This window comes from Diuraphis noxia, unplaced genomic scaffold (assembly GCF_037042655.1).
Source record: "Diuraphis noxia isolate RWA-SAM2 unplaced genomic scaffold, SU_Dnox_SAM2 contig0003, whole genome shotgun sequence".
Lineage (NCBI taxonomy): Eukaryota > Metazoa > Arthropoda > Insecta > Hemiptera > Aphididae > Diuraphis > Diuraphis noxia.
In genome coordinates this window covers 47,943,917-47,962,196 of record NW_028301713.1, presented here as the reverse complement: position 1 = coordinate 47,962,196, position 18,280 = coordinate 47,943,917, and the positions used below count along the sequence as shown (strand labels likewise).

Genomic DNA, 18,280 nt, shown 5'->3' with positions numbered 1-18,280 from the left:
AACTATTATAGAACTTCATATAGGTATAAGTTCAAACTATTTTTTGTTTACTAAGAGTACTTATCTGAGTAAACTTTTATAAATTGTTATTATTTTAATTTTATAATTAACGTTGTATGTTTTGATTGAAAAGTAATTTTAGATTCTGAGCGGAGCGAGGAATGTATTGTTTTTACAATGATGTTTATTTATTTTTATTTTTTATTCTGTAAACACTTTTTATCCCTCTAAACTTGCTCAAAAGTATCAAGAGTGGCATCTTTTTTGAAAAGTAATATTCTTGAGCTGGTACTTTAGAGAGGTCATTTTCGATTTTCGAAACTATACTCGAAATAAAAGCGGTTAAAGGAGAAAAACTTGCGATTTCACGTTTTTATAATATTAAATAATTATACGGACGACGTTTTCTACCAAAAATATTGCTTCAGATGAAAAATGGCAAGTGATTTTTTTGGTTGTATTTTGGATTTTGATCTTTACGATTTAAAGTTCGGAAAATATGTTAGCCATTTTTGAGCTATTTATAGACATTTTAATTTTGGGAGTTTTTTTGTTGTAATTCGGTTAAAAACATTCGTAAAAACTTTAAATTTGAGTTGTTTACTTATATTTGCCTTACCTAGTCATGGTAAGATTATCAAAACATTTGAGCGACGTTTTGGATCTAAGGTTTGAAAATTTTTAATAATCTATAATATTATATCCTAGACAGGTAAAACGTCTCCGCTCAGAATCGTTTTTCGTATTCAATGATTTAATATTATTGAATTCAAATTTAATTTCATCCATTACAGTAACCCACTTGTAACCTACTTTACAGCAGAGCTACATCTACGACTTACCCGCTTTTTTATAGTTGTATCAATATGAAATTATTGATTTTTTACGATATCTGAATTATAATAATATGTAGTCGTGTAGAAAGGGCATATTATTATTAACTCAAAACTGCTGTATAAAGTTAATGGTGATTATTGCATGTACAATTTATTCTTATTATATATTTCGTATTTCACGTTTTTGTCATAAATTCGTGTGCAAAAGATGTTCACGAATTTTTTTTTGTGAAAACAGTGTCTTGGTGTTTCACGTCCGAAGCGATAGACTTACGAAATCAAACATCACGGAAAGAGTAGAAATAATAATTGCAGTGTTCAAATTCGTGCGATTTTGAAATATTCCGTTCCCTTGTGCATTCAATCATTAATTTCCTTTATTAGAAACATCAACCCCAAAATAATAGGTATGTACATATATGTATATATTTGGATAAACTAGAATAATAACTAGGTAATAATTAAACCATGCCTGTATTAATATCTAGTATGTGGAATTATGCTAGTATAATAGTATAAGTGGCCTGCAGGACGGGTCAATATTGAAGTCTTTTAAGTTATGCATAACTGGGTTAGCACTACATATGTTTAACATCAAAAACAAATTGTTATATTTCATACAAAGTACCTGTTCTATACACTCGTCTTACTCATGCTGAGAATTTGAATGTGATTATTTTTTGTTATAATTTTATAAACACGTTATGTATTGCATGTAACGATGTAATTGCATGATGCCATGATGTACACACCTCAGATCATAAGTGGAGGTGATGATTACTAAGGTTGCCAAAAGTTAATTTACTTATTATGGAATTATAAGTTATTACTTAAGAGCATTTATTTTATATGATTTATAGATATAATTGTATATTTATTTATCTAGAGTCTAGATTCTAGACCGACTAGCCCTTTTCCTGAAAATTTGCCACTGAACACGATATAGCGTGTATGATTTTCGTAAAATGGTTATAGGTGTTATCTTATTTAGACTCAGAGACGTATTCAGAAATTTTGCGCCCGGGTGCCAATGTTTTTCCGCCCTCCCCCCCCCACCAAAATTTTTTTTTTGACTTTTTCAACCTACCGAGCGCATTGGAGCTTACTTTCCGGTGACAACCCGTTATCGTTATCCTTTTTAGAACAAAAGTTAGAAAAAAAAGCAGATTTAAAATTTTAAACATTATGTTATCTTTATAAATTAGTCACATTTACATATTTAATATAAAATAGGTTTAGTTATTATCAACTATAATTACAAAACAATAAATATTTAAAATTCACATTTTTTTTCGAGCTTTAAAGGAACTAAACTCATTGATTATATCATCATAGTCTTAACCTTTTGTAATATCTGATTTGATGTTTAATATGGTGATACTGTTTAGTCGTTCATCAGTCATCCTCGACCGCAAATAACTTTTAATTCGTTTTAGTGCACTAAACGGCTAAATGATCGCTCTGAAGAGCAGTTAGACACAGGGCAACATAGATACATTCTTAGAGCAATATTTACGTACGGGTATATGTCTTCAAGTCCTTCATTTTTAAGTGTTACACACATATCTAAATTGCTCCTTAGGTAAGGTAAGTAAATAGCTACGAAAATGTATACATTCGTTTGAAAATGATAAATCCAGATCCGTTGAATAGTGTTTTCTTAACCGTTCAACTTTTTCTCTAACTTCACTAATGCTTAATTCGGTTATATTATTAAAGAATGTGTTGCCATATTATTGATAAAAATTTTAATTTTTTAATTATTATATTATTGATAAAAAAAAACTAATTTATATTATTTTTCATTTTCATTTTCATTAACAGAAGATGGGTTATGTAAAAATCTAATGCCGCCCGGGGCGATCGCCCCCTCTAGCCCCCCCCTAAATACGTCACTGTTTAGACTTTGAAACTTTTCGTTAGTCATATTAATTGCTACCAGCTAAATAATAAACACGTTGCTTTAAAACTCATCAAACCAACTCATTGATTGCAGTCTATATAATATACATATATATGTATACTGTGTAAAGAATAGATACTAGATACTACCTATATAAAGTGTTTAAATTTGTGTGCATAAAAGAATGATGTGTATGCCTCACCAAGACCAACACGAATAGCGTGTTCCACGACAGCGTCGATTGCTCTTTATACAATAATATTATACCGTTTATATTATAGTATACTAGCAGGTACAGTTGATTTTATGATATATATACGTCTTATATTATAATATATTGGACTTCGAATTAAATATGTTATAATATCTGTCGAATGTACATCCCATAAATATTTGATATACCTACTTGTATCAATTATGTTGTACTGTTGTAGAGACTAGAGAGTATGAAGACACTCGATGTCGAATGGAACACAATGTAATACGTATGTAGGTATATATAATATAATATATGTATAACATATATTGAAACGTGATACTATTGTTATCATAATATTATACACGTCATAAATAAATGATATTCCATTTGTTATTTCGCCAATGCTTTTTGTGCTTTACTATAATATTATCTGTCTGGCATCATATTGGGTTTTTATGGTTGGTGGCCCAAACGGAACGACAAGTGGCGAGGAGATGATCTTCTCTTTTGTTGCCCGGAGCGTATACAAGGTCATTCGTGTTTCGGGGAAGAAAAAACGTGTAACGCTTCAACCACGGATTTTTCGCGTGACGGTCCCGGCGACTTGTCTTCCATCTGAACAAAATTTCCTGACGATCATCGATGGACCAAATAGGTACAAAGCTAAATAGAGATAGAGAGAGGATATCGTATACAGCTAGAATATTTATGAATTACGGCCAAGTGTATGTGTGTGAGTGTGTATTGGGTCTTATATATGACTGGATAGCGATCGGTATAAGTAAAAAAATATAGGTTGCTCAAAATACGAAACCGTGATCAATATGCAACCGGAATATTCGACGTATTTAAAAGAAATCGTTTTTGATCTTAGGTATACTCTCGAAATGTGATTCCAAGTGTGGTGCATGTCGTCTTAGGGCCCCTTCAAGACACACGAGCGCCAGTTACTATGAATGTCATGTACCTTTATTGATTATAAATACTATAAATGCTGTATTTACAATCGATGTAGGTATATATTTGATTTTGTGTTGAAACAAAACTGTTAAGCCTCTTCAGGCGTGTGTTCTAGATCCGTGCCTATAAACTTCCAATATACACCAAATGTATTATATATTAGAATTAAAACTAAAACTATGCTTCGAAAATATAATTTTAAATTATACAACATATTAAAATAATTCTTCACTGTTCACACCTTTGCGGCTAATTTTCAATAGATAATAGACATACTTACTTCAGTATTTTAAAATAAATATACAACTTTCAAAGTTACGAATATTGGTGGTCAATAACACTATCTTTATTTTCTTAAGAATTTCTTAACTACTTTTATTTTTTAATTAATTTATACTATTAAAAATTGTATTAGTCATCTAATATACGGATCAATAGAACTCAAAACATCCCCTAACTAATATAATCTCTGAATAACCAAAAATGTAATTAAAAACTTTTTAAATTTTATTCGTAAAATCGTGAAATCAATGTATAGCTTATATTTGTAATAGTTAAACTATTATGAAAAAACCTAATATTATCATATAATTCGATATAAAATATCAGATATCTATACATTACATAAATATATTTACTATATATGATATCATGCGAGACCTACTCTGATATGTTTGTTTTCCCTGTGCTCTAACTTATATTTTATTACATACATGGCATAGGCAGACGTATATATTATATTAATATAATATCTACACTAGGATCGTCGCGATGTACAACAGCATAGGATACACACTCCTGTATTATTATTATTTTAAGATTGTAAATGATCCGTTAAATTATAGTATTTGACATGCCACGCAAATCGGTATTTTCACCAATTTTCTTGCCTGGGTAATATCTAATAGTTGGTATAATAATATAATACGCCATGTACCATAACCACCGTTAAATTCAAACGTTTAAATAAGGTGCTCACGTTTCAGTGGACTTTCGCGAGATATATGGACGAACATACATGTATAATATTTTATACTGTCTTCTATTATTTGCCTATTTCCAAGACGAATCTTTAATATTATTATTGAATATTATGCCGTCGGACCATGTACGTATTATATTTGTGTGCGGGAATAATAGAAACGGCAACGGTATACCTACCATTGATTACCAATAATTATTATTATTTATTATACACGCGCACATCGATTGTATTGTCCATCTTCGAAAGACCGGCTCTGCTCGCGGTATTATACATCTAGAATATTCATAAACCTCGCCTATGATCGCCTACACTATACAATGTACATAAATATATAATGTATATATAACCCAATTTCGGACGAGTTTTGAAGGTGCACAGTCATTATAATAGTTTATAATAACTAATAACTAATAATATGTATATATAATATGGTCGGTAATGAACGGATGTGTAACATATAATATTCATTAGCAGAAAGAAAAAAACAAAAACAAAAGAATATAGTGAAAATAATTTCCTGAGCTCCTTAAAAAAATCCAAATGGCCCATAAGACCGCAATGTCGATACAAACAACTACTATTAAGTATATAAATATATAATATTAAATTAACTGTAATATATAGATTTAAAATATTAGCTAAATTATCTGAAGTATATAAAAAAATTAATTTGTTTGAAATTTGTTTTACGGGATGGTCTTAAGGGCCGGAGCCCTCTCCCCCCCCCCAAAAAAAAAAAAAAAAACAAAAAAATCTGATGTATATTAAAGTATCGATAAAGCCATTAGCCAATATGAACAATGACATAAATCAATAGGTAGGTGTAATATATCAATATAATGTGATGAATGTAGAATCGTAGAATGTTTGATTTTGCAATTTGATATCTATCAATGGGCAACGAATTAACACGACTACATTATGTATGAATTTGGTATTTTAATATTAAATGTTTCTTCATAATATTACTAAGTATAATATTAACAATATTTTAAGGCACAGAAGGAAATAAATCAAAATCAAAAATACTTCGAATACTTTATTATTGCAATAACATTTTTGTACTCTTTAAAAAATAAATATTATAATATATTATTAAAAATAAACCATAGTGAGTTATTAATAGATGCTGACAAATCAATTAATAGTGCCTTAAATATTTCATATTTAAATGATTTTCAATAATATTTTAAAGTAGGTATACAGTCGTTCAATTTAGATACTTTCGATTAGAAAAATATGCCGTATTTCAAATTTTTTCAAGCGTACTATCGAAATGGCAAAACACTTTACGTCAAATTTGATGGTCATACAATGTCATATAAAAATATTAATTTCCATGGATATATCACCACCCGTATATGGCTAAAAAATATACTGAAGTGCATAGATAATATATAAGTTCTCAATCGGTAGAAAAAATTTGAAAATTTGGCCGCTATACCTATAAGGAGTAAAATTAATTTAATTCTGTATATTATCTAATACTAGAAAAATATATATAAGTACTATATTTTAAAACGTACCAAGTCTGAGATTTGAAAGATAATATTGAATAACCATAACGTGCATCGACCAATATACAGTCGTTTATATGTGAAAAACTTTAGGATGGGTCTCACCGTGTGCCACATAAGATCAAATTATTTGTCAACTTTTTAGTCTTTAAAATAGGTATTATTTAGTCTGCACTCTGAATTTTTGCACAATATCACCCACCTTGAAGCATTTATTGTTGCTTGTTGAGTGTAATGCTTTATTCGGAAACTGCAGTGGTACCTACTCGTACACGTTTTGGGATTTGCATAATATATTACAATTATTACGTACTCGGCACTCGTATTATAGTTTGGGTTTTCCGAATCCGAACCACTGTATTTCAGCAACTTCTGTATTTAGGTTGATCGTAATGGAAATATATCTTACACTACATTCTGAAAATGGGCAATTTTAGAACTGACACTTCCTATTGCATTTTCGATGGAAAAGTTATGTTGCTGAGGTTTGTAAGGATGTATTTGAAAATGGAAATTCACTAGCTATTGCTCGTAACTTGTCAATATATAATTAACTATTTTCTCTTTAAATTGTGCTAAAATATAAGCACGTCCCAAAATGCATGAATGGCTTAAACGAGTAATCTGTTTTAGGTGATGTTATATCACTAAACCAACAGTATAGTATATTAGTATAAGTATTTAAATAACTCGAAAATCATATGTTATATATATATTATATATATACAGATATGTATCTACTAGATATTATAATAAAATATACTTTCTCGTATATACCTACTAACTTAACCACATAATATATTATTGATAAAATACCGCAATTTTAGAAGTACCTACTACTAACAATTATTGTTCCAACACTATTTTCACTTTTATATTAATCTTAACTTATATTAACCTAATGTAAACCATTGCATTACATGATTAATTTTTGTAATATTAAAATAAAAATAGGTTCAGAGAAACGCATTAATATATATTATATAAATATATATATAATATATACGACTGCAGATACATAGAAAATAAATACATATATTTATATATTTTAAAACTAAATAATTAAATAAAAGTATGTTGATTATATTGCTATAAAAATTATGGCAGCTGGTATAGATATAACTTACTCATTTTCATTATTTTTTTATTTCAATTTATTATTATGTTTTACGTTTGATGTATTATAGTTGTTGTATTACATTATAGGTGAAATTATATAGTTTTTTTTTTTGTCCGAATATGTTGATGCCATCTACAAAATACTGTTATAAATTGTAATAATATATTATGCAACAATTTATAGCCTTATAGGCATACAATTAGTGCGATTAGAGAGGTATATATTGTAATATAACTATTTAGTCCCACAAATCGATGGCGATAACACAAATATATACTATTTTACTAATCGATTATATACGAGAGAAACGCGGCCGCCACGACAACGACGAAAATAACTATTGCTGATCGTCCCGCTCGTGTTTCTTAACCGATCGCAGTTCGTCTGTGATATGCTGCAATATTTTTATGATTATAATGTTATTATTAACGTTGTATATGTCAGTTGTTGTATATTATTGTTATGGGATCCGCGCGATCCGCACGATCTGATCCGTAGCATCCGCGTGATGCGATGGGTCTGCACGCGGTGTACAGGATGGCCGCGGGTCGATGAGCCGGAGAAACCATTATTATGCTGTATACATTATACTATATTTGGTATATGTGGTGTGTATACGATCCGGCATTGATCAACAGGTATGAATCCTTCATCTGTTCGTGCACAGCTATGATCTATTATTCGTAGAATTAGGAGAGTATACTGTAAAATATTATACGTATAAATGTGTAATACCTTAGGAGTTTATATTAATATATATCTATATTTGAGAAAGTGAGAACCCAGAGGTATGACAATGATCCTAGCCTATTTTTCCAATTTTTGGAAGAAATAAAAAATTGTTTTCATAAACTTTATAAGCTTTTAATTTTTACATTTTCTCATCATTGTATATTATATTTAAAAGCTAATACAGTATTAATTTAACTATAGTATTGTAATATGGAACTGCAAAAAATAAAGGTACTGGTACTGTAAATTCAAAACACCTTAAATACAGAACCTAACCTAACCTAACCGGAACCTAGCATGACAGAGACCAAATTTAAATATTCATATATGAACGGAACCTATATTTTTAAATGAAAAATGTTGGGTTATATTATGATTATTAGGTTTTTTTTTTACCTTCATGATAATTTTTTTTTCACGAGTAGATATTAACTTTACTAACTTAAATTAAACAGAATATTATATTTAAGTAATAAGTTGTAAATTCAAAAATTGAAATGTAGGTTCCATTTAATACCGATTTTAATCTGAACCCTAACTTTATACTTTAATCTAAATATTTTGTTTAAAATAGAATCAATACAAGAACTTCTTAAGGCGCCCGTTGACAATGTGATTTTGTCCTAAAAAACACGGTTTACGGGAATAATGATCCTGCCCTGTAGAGTTAACCAAATTTGATAATTGAATCAGGACTGAAAAAACAAAGTTACCAGTCTTTGTCTATATTACTATTAAGTAAACTTGAATTGTCATGTCTCTTTCTAGATAGTATAAGGTACACATATAATGCAAAAAAAAAAATCCAAATAGTTGATTGATTGAATTTTTTTTTGTTTAATGATGATAAGCGATAATTATAATGTGACACGTACGATGCTCGCTGCAAGACAATTATTTTACGGTCGTCTTCCTTTTTCCAAATTCTATATCTACATAATATTCTGAAGTGACACGATCAGACGATACAAAAACTATACATAACCATATAGGTCTTATTACTCTATAATATTATAAAATATTAATAAAATCAAAAATTGTATTTTATGCATATACAGTATACCTACAGGATTTATGGAATTTAGTTCCGAGCCTGTGTAACTCGGGAATGGTTGGGGTTTTGAAAATGTTTCAAAACAATTGCTTATTCTGTGTATTGGCATTATGTATTTCTTTAGGGGTTTTCCTCAATATATTCTCAAAAACTATTAAAAAATTCGGAAAAGTACCTCTGCGCTTTATATAGTACCTATCTGGTGTACCGGGTGTGATGTACCGGTGTCCGATTTCCAATCCATCGTATGTATAACACCCGTGTTTGCAACGGAATCGATATCCGAAAACCCACCATGGCACCATAGTCACCATAATTAAACATGTTTACACCACCAATTCTCTTCGTCGTCTCTCAGAGTTACTATATTAAAATACAAATAACATAATAATGTATCCGCCTAATGCACATGCCGTGTTGCGGCGATTAGGTTCACCGGACAAGCTAAACGCTAAAGCCAGTGTTTCGTAACCGTCGCCGTCGGAACGTCGCGCGTCGTCGTGCAGATATATCAGCTATATTATTATTGTCATACATATATATTTTTGTGTTTTCGTCTCGAGCAAAATAAAATAACAACGTAAATACCACGAGATGATTGTGTGGTAACACTGGTAATTATGTAATTTACAATTATTTTATATTGTAATTATACTATTGACTGTAGCGCCATAATATGCTGCTTCAATAGGAGGTCGCCAGCATAAGTACCAGTAGGCAGTAGAACTTGTCGAAAAACATTTCCGTCGGTCTCCGTTGTGTATATTGTACAAAATCAAAACTCTTGCTGGAAATTGGAACGGGTTATATGATTTATGTACAGAGTAAACAAGCAGAAACCTCGTAACCTCGTACATACTTGTAAAATCTGTACTTATCTAAATATGTTCTGAACTCTGAATTTAAGTAAACATTCGACCGAAAGCACGTTTACTACAATAGCATTTGGGTTAACTGTTTATTAAAGTTGTATTTATAGTCTTATTTTGTTTTTATTTTTACCTCGATGTGTTACTGAATAATCTGCATATCTAATGACTAATGACGCGAATGAATACCCAAAAAAGTTTTGTGATAAATATATAACTACCTATACACTATATAAAATGATTTTCTAACGTTTTATACCTAAAATACCTATGAAATTTAAAGGTTGAAATAAAGGGGAAAAAAGTTTTCCAAAATGGCAATAGTTTTTTAAATAATAATTGTATTATTTAACTTAAAAAAATCATTCTGTATACTTAACACCTATATAGGAAGTTCAATTTATACGCATGTTTTTATTTTATAAATTTTATAATATTTTTATAAACATATAACATAGCGTTGGATACGGTTTATGATCATCAATACGCAGAACGATGACTTTATTATATTAAAAGAACAAAAAGACTTGTACGTAGGAACTACGTAGGTATATTATAATTTATTATAATTAATAAGTAATAAAATAATATAATAATATTTTAATTTTCAATGATCCATGAATTATTTTATCATATTGTACAGTGAATGTATTGGAACGATGGAGTTGAGAAATATTATTATAATATTTACATAAAACAATTTTTACTGGCTTTCTGGCTGATGTATTTACTAACTAAATATGATTTACACATATTATAATATTTTTTTAGTACTAAAATATTATAGCTGGAAAATAAAATAAAATAAAATATAACATAATATACAATAAGTAATAACAAAAAACAAAGAATCTATTATGTAAAACAATAGTTAAAAAATAAGAAACTATCAATCTAATTAATTTGCGTCATAATTAGAGGTGGAGAGGAGACTACGCAGATGTGCCAAAATTTGACCATAACACATGTTTGAATTTTACCAATGTGTATAAATTAAAAATTATATGATACAAGTAACAGCTGATAATGTCAAATTATATGCGTTTGAATTCTGTTCCCATCATACCAATGATATTCTATAGTTAAATGCACAACCAAAAGTATAATACATCAAAGTATCATTATTAATATAATATATTTTATTCATATATTTCATTCACACAAGTAGTGAATTGCGCTATTGAATTAATAATTTTAGGAGTCTATGAGTTATAATAACAATAATTAGATATCGATTAGCTTTTTGTAATTAAGCCCCAATTATAACTGGTGTTTATTTTTAATTTGATAGCGAAGTATTTGCTATACATTTGAAAAACAAGAAACCAAATTGTATAGAAATATAAAATATCATATAACAATAAATTAAACGTCTTTTGTTGTTCTGCAATTATAAAATATAATATATTTTGATAAATACTATAGTAAACAAGATAAACGATTTTCCACAAGTGATAGAGCTGCAAAAGGTAAACTGTTAAGTACTAAATCACAAGACATTAAATTATTCTCCTTCTTCGTCGCGGTGTTGTAGTCGCGTCGCCCCAACCGGTCATCAGACTCGATGAACCAAAACTTTGTTTTTCATGCGTTAAATATAGTGTGCTGTACCGAAATTGAAACCCGTTATTCTCGGTTCAAACTAATTATCAAGTCTGTTTATCGAGAAAACAAAAAAATTTGTATTTTAAAAAAGCATTTTTTTTTCTCACCGTACATCGCTGCGAGTATTTTAAATATAGTTTGATGTACTAGCATTTACTACACACATGTTTACGCACTATACATAAATATACTTCCGAAAACTTTCGCTGGACAAAATACTACGCCGCGTTTCTAACACGACACCGTGCGATGAGTATTTTCGCGTGTTTTTTCTTCGTTTCGCCTTCATAAAACGTCCACGTCCGATGGATGGCACAATAACGTGCGCCTGAAATCGGGGTTAAGTTTGGTCGAGTGACGGCCCCGCACAACCGCCAACAATATAATAATAATCATAATAACCCCGGCCGCGAAGCGTGTGCGAGAATCGCTTGGCGTGACCGGCCGTCTACAAGAGTGTACCTATATAGGTAAATATAATATAATATATAACATAAAGGAACGGATGAAAAAAATTATAATATAATAAAATTACATAAAAGAGACGGCGTGTTCCGCTTTGGTGTAGGAGGAAGGCGACGGACACGGACTGCAGCGGCAATACTACCTGCACCGACAGCGACGGCAACAGCAACAACAATAATAATTATCGAAAGCCCCGAGGCGTGCGCGCACGTTATATCATGACACACTGACTGCTGCGGCGTGTATGCCGGCTTGCCCACACACACACACACATATATATATATATATTATACGGCCGACGGACGAGCGTGACTTAGGACCGATGAGCATATTGAGCGTCATTCCGTGTTGTTTGGTAGATATCGCACTTGTAAAATATCTTAACCTTATATAAATTCTGAACGAATCCGAGGAAGATTGTACACACTATAGGTACATTATACGTATACATAGTTTTGACGTAATAATCCGATCACATCGGGTTTGCCCCAATTTCGGTCATTTATTGATTTTCTCACGGTTTTTAAAAAAAAAATGTTCCTTTTTATAAATCTGCAAAGACGATGAGTGAAGCCCAATTAACCAATTTCACCAATTAATGACATGGGGAATCCTCTCTCCAACCAAAATATTAGTCTAGTTATAGTCGTCTTCGTTTATTTGAAATAAATCAAAATATAAACCGAAGTTCCTGTCCAACACCCCCCCCCCCCCTAACCACTATAATGCCAATAGATTGAATTTAGAATAGGGTAGGCTCATGGTCAAGATTATCATCGCGGCTTATGGCACCCAGTCCCGTGGCCTATTTTGGCTCGAATTAATCTTAATAAGCCACGTTGGCATTTAACTGCAGTCTTCGTTTTCTAACCTGCATGTTTTCAGGACCAATCGGTTTAGATAATCGAGCAGTGGAATGTGGATGGTCTCTAGACTTAGTGTCACGCACTGAAATCTAGTTCTTCATTTTATACATCATTCTGTACCAGCGATCTTGCGTCTTGCGAGTTGCCGAGTGGATTTGATTTGCATAATATATAAGTCGATACCGCGGCGATTGGCCTTTTTGCTTTGTGAATCTTCTCCTATAATTCTTGTCACTCGGGGTTGAACGTATTGTACTTCTTTATGTACATTCATACATTGATTCATTTGGTCGATACTCGATAAACGATAATATAAATAACATCATGACATACATCCGCACCGTATTGAGAGCGTAATATTATGATATGATGATAAATTGATGAATTATGATAGTTAGAATTTTATGTGGTGTGATATTGTATCGTAGCACTGCTTGTAAGACCAAAGAAACGTGTAACACTTTGGAAGCCCCGGCGGTGATTTAGTTACTTATCGGTTTCTTTAAGACATTAAATCATTAAGCGTGTATAATACTTAATACCTTTATATCTGCAATAGTAATGCTATATAATATTATAATAGTAATACCACAATAACACATATTTATGTGCAACTCTGTGCATGAAGAAAAACAACAAATAAATCGATATCGGAACGATCACAATATCATAATATACTTTCTCGATATAACCCACTCACCTCCTTGTGGTAGGTTCTCATACTTACCTAATATATACACACATGCACAAACGTTCAGTGTTTTATGTACTTATATGTATTAATATATTATATTATATATTGTTCAAACGATTACCCGCCCGACGGGCGACGGCTGCGGTGTATTGTTCGATTAATTGGATAAACTAATAAGTGAAAACCGATATGGTCATGAGACAATAATACTGTAAATAATAACTGACTCCCGTTGTAAGGTATATATGTATAGTATATTGTGTTGCAATCTATTGTACCTAACGAATTGTGAACGTCGTAAATGACAATACTAAGCACTTGCAAAGTTGCAGAGGAAGGTATATAATGAACGAAATGGGACTCCGAGTACAAAATAATAAAGGTACGCTGCATTTGATGCGTAAAAGTTAAAAAAAAAAAACTACCTTAAAGTCTTTATAACTATTTGATTACATGTAAACTTTGACTTGTAACAAAGGCTCATAATTTGATTATTATAATAACGATGATATATTGTTGAATTAAATTATATTATATATTATACGCTAACGTTGGTAATAGATTTTAAAACGATTTATTCTCAAACAAAATTATCATAGTTATTTATTCAAAGTTAAATGTTAAAATCGAAATCGAAACTAAAAATTGTGGTGTAATTTAAAATACTGAAAATCGATGACATTCAATTGAAAAGTGAGAAAAAAAATGAAAGGCTAGTTCCGAATGAAATATATCTATAGTGTTTTATTTTGTTATTATAATTTATTATTCAACTAGTCTTCACTTTGATGATTGTTACAAATTACAATTTAATATAGTACCTATACTATAATACTCGTATATATATATTTCCTAAACTATATAGCCTTATTATAGAATATCCAATTATTCATTCTTTTTATCCACGTTGAAAATTATCTTTGACACTTGATGCTATTTTTCTATGGTCTGGCTAAATTTTAGAACCCATATTAGTGATTAGTCTGACCAAATGCCCTTAATAAAAATAGTTCTTATAAGTAATTTTGACTACATCAAAAAAAATATGATCGAAGAGTTTACCTCAATGTATTCTCTATATGTAAGTTTAGTATAGTACCCAATAAGTACGTAAAATATAATATATATGAAGATGAATCACTAAGCATATTGAACCACAAATTTTTGAAATACTTAAATTTTTTATACCATTTTTAGAGTGTCTAATGACGATACTATATATCTTGTATTTCTTAAATTAAGATCAGATTTTTTTGCTGTAAACCAAATAATTTTTTTTTAAATATTGAATTTAAATAAAAATTTCAGTAATCTCTGAGTTTTTAAAAAGAATTTGTTAGGGTTTAAAATAGTTTTCCAAAAAATAAAAAAAAATAAAAAAGATGTAATATTTTATGTAGTACTTATCACCTATACTTGGAAACTTCTTACAAATTATAAAATTTAAACAAATAATTAATATGATATGATGATATTCTAAACCTATTATCAATATTATCATGAACTTAAATACAAAACTGAAAGGAACGATTATTAAATTATATTTTCTTAGCTCATCAATGATAATAATATCAATACTTTATAGTTAAATAATAAATGTCAATACTATAAAATGTCATTATATCCTATTTTTAAATAATGTGGATAAGCCATTGATTTTATAACGAAATGTGATTTTGTTTTATTATTAGGCAATTTCGCTAATAACAATCTTTCATAATATATTTTAACGTTATAACCAATTATTAACCATAGATCTTACGGTTATACATTAGATTAAAATTAATTGTTTTTTTTTTTTTTGGAACGTGAACGTTTATGATTTTTATAATTTATATAATCCATTCAAAAGTTAACAATATTCTGTCAACAATACTAAAATTAACTGAACTAGTTTTTAAATTAATTTTCAAAACTTCATCTAAAGTTCCTTATTGATTACTGTGACACGGTAGGTATATCTGTAGAGTTAATTAAATTATTAAAAATAAATTATTTTTTTTAAGTGAAATGTCTATTCGTATACATAATTAATATTATTTCAAATTAATTATGCCTTAAAAATAAAAATTAACAGTACCTATATAATATATTTATTAAATTTATTAAATTGAATAAAACTATTCTTGTTTTTGTTTTTAACAAACACGTTTTCATATTAAAGAGTAATAAAATATGTAGGTCATATTATTTATGAAAATATCTTTAGTTATTATAACCATTATTTTAATTCTTACCTAAGAGGTAAATGTATATCATCGATTTGTCATGGCGACATATTATTTTCTTATTTCGTAAATCTAATAAGAAGATATTGTTGCAATTATATCCTTGTATCATGTTCGTGATGCACGGTGCCTAGATACATCTATAGTTGAATAGTTCATAGTTATCGGATTGCCTTAGTTTTCTATAATGTTACGACACAATACATCCCCACCCCCACCCCATTGGAAAGCTCTTAGGTTTGTGAAAAAAATAACGGAACAAGATAAATATCGATTATAAACGTTCATGAGAATTACGCAATATCAATCGAATGTATAAATCTATGTGAAAAATGTTCGGATGAAAGCAGGTACACACACATAATATATTATAATATGGAGTTGAATTACGCACAAAAATAATTAAATCCAAAATTGTAAAATTATATTATTTTATTATCTATTATTTACGATTTTTAACGATTGCGAATCACAAATAGCACACCAATAGGTTAGGTTAGTTTTATGTATTTAATAATATTAAAGTATGTACTTAATAGTATATACTATACTATAATACGTATGAATTTTAAATAAAAATTATTACATACCAAAAATAGTAATTTGATGATGTGCGTAAAAAATAGATGATTATACAACAGGAGTTATAATTCTTCAATCTTCAATCACGAAAATCAAGACTGCATAAAAATATATAATTCATTATTAGAGTATTAGAGTATATCAAAACATTTAAATAATCTAGGTACCTCTATGTATTCAATGTTCAGTAGTCAGTACTAGATATTAATTATTAAACCGCAAAATCTTATAGTTACCAACAGAATTACAGACTCAAAACCAATTTTCATGAATAAAATATTTTTGATTATCACAGTGATCTGTATGCAATTTATAATTTTGTTATTTGTAAAATTGGGTTTTGAGTTTTTGTATCATATATATAATATGTAATTGCATTGTGTAATAGAATATTGAATGAAGTTATAGTTCTCGGCGTTCTTGCTCTTTCTACATAAATATTTTTTTTTTTTTTATAGTAGGCAAGTATAAACAAATGATGGTAATTTTTTGTGTGGGTATTTTATTTAATTATATAATAATTGGAGCATTTTAAACAACGAATAACGCAATACAAACAGTAAGTTCTAAAAAAATTAAAAAGTCTTAACGAATAAAATGAAAATATTTGTTTATATCAATAATTATATTCAATAATACGATGCTAGGTCAATTTAAAAAAAAAATAAATTGTGCTAATTGTATGTTTTTATAGGAACAGTATACTGTTAATAAATATGCACGTTTATCAACATATACAATTATTCTACTTCTTAGTTTTATTTTATATTTGCTTTTAGTTCATCATCATTATATTATGATACGTAAATTCTCTTCAACCATGACAATAATTTTAAATTAATGGTAATGTATATGCTACAGAAAGTAACTGGAACAAAATAAATTAATATCAAATATGTAGTACTTTCCATCAAATTTATACAACATATACTATCGGATTACTATTATATATAATATAAAAATTATAATATATAATATATTAATATTATTGATGCATACCTTTCAGTTATAGTAAAAATAATAAGCAACTTAAAAAATAGGTAATTACTAATTAGGTTCTAATTATAATTCAAAATTTATATAATAATATGTATAGTTTAAGTATTCGTGAGTATTATTTTTCACCATTTAAATGTAAATATAAAGTAGTATAATAGCTAAAAAGTTAGTAGCCAATAGTTATATGACCTTAAACCTTTAAAATGCCTTAACTAGGTAACTATTTTCCATCATGATTTCCAAGTACATGAAAGATTCCATTTATTATACACTGGTTTTAGATTTATTTAATACTTTTAACATATATATTTATTGGTATTAAAATATCATAATAAATTATATTATAATGTTTTATCCCCAATGAGTTCAACAACGTTTTCCAGTACCTAATAAAAAAAATTTAAAACATTAATAGACAATCATAAATAATTATTTATAAATTTACCATAGTATTTGAATATTTTATTGATAAATTCAAAATATTATAAATGTTGACATATACTGTACAGTTAAGTCTTCAGTCAACACTTTCTCTGTATACGTACGATGGTCATTTAGTCTTTCCGATGTAAAACACAATTCTCAGAACGGTCGACTGTCAAGAACATCGTTTATCATAACATTCTTCACAACACCTGTGTTTTCCATGACAAAGCCATCTGTCGT

The 18,280-nt window shown here is 28.9% G+C and overlaps 1 protein-coding gene across 3 annotated transcripts in view; it reads left to right on the top strand.

Moving 5' to 3' along the window:
• Positions 1–18,280, top strand: part of Cad88C (cadherin 88C) — a 37,190-nt gene that overhangs the window by 6,612 nt on the left and 12,298 nt on the right. The window contains exon 1 of one of the 3 annotated variants that reach the window (XM_015512765.2): positions 9,810–9,920. The exons of the other annotated variants lie outside the window; for them this stretch is intronic. The gene's annotated coding sequence lies outside the window, so the exon portion shown is untranslated. Of the gene's footprint in view, positions 1–9,809; positions 9,921–18,280 lie in introns of those variants that run through there. 3 annotated transcript variants of the gene reach the window in all.